The following is a 3,065-nucleotide window of genomic DNA, read 5'->3' on the forward strand; positions in this document are numbered from 1 at the left end:
TTCTCGTTCTGTTACAGTCTACTAGTTTTCATCCAGGTGATTAAGAATGGCAATACGACATACTGCTGCAATGACACGTTTCACTGGATCATGTGAGGGTCTTCAAATACACTAATGGGCGATTGATCCCAATCACACACTTCCTGTGTTCTAAAACGACTTGTTACCCCGTTGGAATACTTAGACCTTGAACCAGATATTCACGTCCAAAGGGCGATGAATAATACATGTGGTGCGAAACGAATCCGGGTTGACGACCTGCATCTCTTCATTGCCGTAATCTAAAAAAGACATCCACATAGACACACTCCACAGTTAAAAACCACTTCTAGAATTACATCAGTATGGAGAAGGGTGGAGGCCAGGGGCTTTACTTGATCTGAAAGCGTACTGTATTGTAGCGAACATTGGCTTCTGTGCGTCGACAGCACTACGGTAGCCAGCGAGATGCCACAACCACCTTCCATCAGAGTATTCGAAAACGTCTAGAAAATCACTTGCCTGGACGTGTTTAACTGGTTTCCAATGAATGCCTTTATTTGTTCTTTAACTCTCGTAGCAGCAGAACCGGCTGACAGCGAGGAACGAACACCAAAGACAGGATTTCTTTTTGGCGAGATATTCTCTTACAGCTTATATATTAAGTCAGTATTATGCATGCTGACGTGATATTCGGATTCGAAGTATAAAAAGAGAAAGAGTAACTGGTGTCCACCTGGACCACAAGTGTCGGTGTCATTAACAAAGGACCTAGGTATCATTACCTGAAATCCTGAAGTGACAAGACGCTGGTGCAAATGACTGACTGAAATTCAGTCGTATACCCTGAACTACTACATATTACTCCCCACATCTTCCCCCAGTCCCTGCTGGTGGGAGGAGGAGGAGGAGACACACTGCCTCATCTCTGAGTGAGACTTAACATGTCTTTTTTTTCCACCCTTGAGCTACGTTTTTTTTTCTATCATGGGCGAAGCGGGTTGTTCACATCCTGGTGTTACAAGGATCGTCTGCGTACCTCGAGAATGTTGAGGGGGAAGGGGGAGGGAAACATCCTAAGACAATCCTTAGTAAATATCAACATTGCTGACTAGACCAGAAGGAACATCCACACATCCGATATTCGACTGAATCTTCTCGAACATCCACACATCCGATATTCGTCTGAATCTTCTCGAACATCCACACATCCGTTATTCGTCTGAATCTTCTCGAACATCCACACATCCGTTATTCGTCTGAATCTTCTCGAACATCCACACATCCGATATTCGTCTAAATCTTCTCGAACATCCACACATGCGATATTCGTCTGAATCTTCTCAAGATATTCCTCAAAGGTTCGATCTGCCGACCACACCAGAGGGAACATCCACATATCCGATATTCGTCTGAATCTTCTCGAAATATTCCTCAAAAGTTCGATCCGTCGACCACACCAGAGGGAACATCCACACATCCGATATTCGTCTGAGTCTTCTCGTAATATTCCTTTCTAGTACGATCTTGATTTTTTTTCTATTTCTTGCTATGTTCATCGTGGACTCCTACCCATCCCGTGGGCGGCGACGCAGAAGGAGGATAGAGAGAGTAGGAAAGGTCCAGGGTCTGTGGGGGCCACAGTGACTGAAATACGTCATAGGTTACATAGTGAGGGAAGTGTTTACATGGCTTGGGTAAGATAATGACTTATTCGGTAATCTAAACGGTGCGTTTTCACGTCCCAAGACGTCGTGTGATATCTTAGGGGCCATACTCAAGGCCATATCTTTATTCATTTGTATATGCACACACACACACACACACACACACACACACACACACACACACACACACACACACACACACACAATCACACACACACACACACACACACATACACACACACACACACACACATCCTATCCTATGCCAGGTACCCATTCTATCGACCAGCCTCCAGGGGAGGATGAACAGCTGGGTGGACTGTGGGCCAGCTGCCGCGACCAGGATTCGAACCAACGAGGGATTTATCCCAGGCGGCCTGTGCATGCGTGATAGTCAGTAACGTTAACCGCCACACGACGGAGGTCTGTGTGTGTGTGTGTGTGTGTGTGTGTGTGTGTGTGTGTGTGTGTGTGTGTGTCATTCGATATTAACGTGGGTCTATTTCTTTCCAACACAAATGTGTTTTTCACTTCGACTGTCACTGCATATACCTCCTGCTTATTAAGCTTGTTCCATCTACACGTTTATCTCATGTTAAAGATGTATCATTTCCTTCCATCTTTTCTGAGTTTTTTTTTTTTTTCTTCTAAAGTGGCAGTCATGTTCAAATCCTCCTCTCGACCTGTTCTCTTCTGATGGAAATAAATTTAAAGTTTCTATTTTCCCGCAGTGGTTTAAATTCCTTAGTGGAGGTGTACAACTTTTTTTGTCCCACCCGCTGTTCGACTCTCTCTCTCTCTCTGTGGTATATCTATATTCGTCCTCCACTGTAGAGACGAGAGTGGGATGTACATGTGTTCTCAAGTGGATCTAACGTTATGTGGTGGGTATAAAAAGATTTTATATGTGTAACTAGGGGCAGTGTTGACTTTAGCTTTCGCGTACCCCTTCTAACATGACTTTAGCTTTCGTGTCCCCCTTCTAACATGAATTTAGCTTTCGTGTCCCCCTTCTAACATATCTTTAGCTTTCGAGTCCCTCGTCTAACATGACTTTAGCTTTTGTGTCCACCTGCTAACATGAAACATGAATTTAGCTTTCGTGTTCTCCTTCTAACATCACTTTAGCTTTCGAGTCCCCTTTTAACATGGCTTTAGCTTTCGAGTCCCCTTTTAACATGGCTTTAGCTTTCGTGTCCCATTCTAACATGAAATTACCTTTTGTGTCCCCCTTCTAACATGAACCTCCTGGGTGACAGGTTGGAGGTACGAATGCCTAATTGTAGGTTCCTGTAACAAATGGAGTCCACTCGTTTGCCATCACCAGCACCGTCATCATCGTCATCATCATCACCATCATCATCACCATCATCACCACCTTCATCATCATCATCATCACCATCATCATCACCTTCATCA

This window comes from Panulirus ornatus, chromosome 9, assembly GCF_036320965.1.
Source record: "Panulirus ornatus isolate Po-2019 chromosome 9, ASM3632096v1, whole genome shotgun sequence".
Lineage (NCBI taxonomy): Eukaryota > Metazoa > Arthropoda > Malacostraca > Decapoda > Palinuridae > Panulirus > Panulirus ornatus.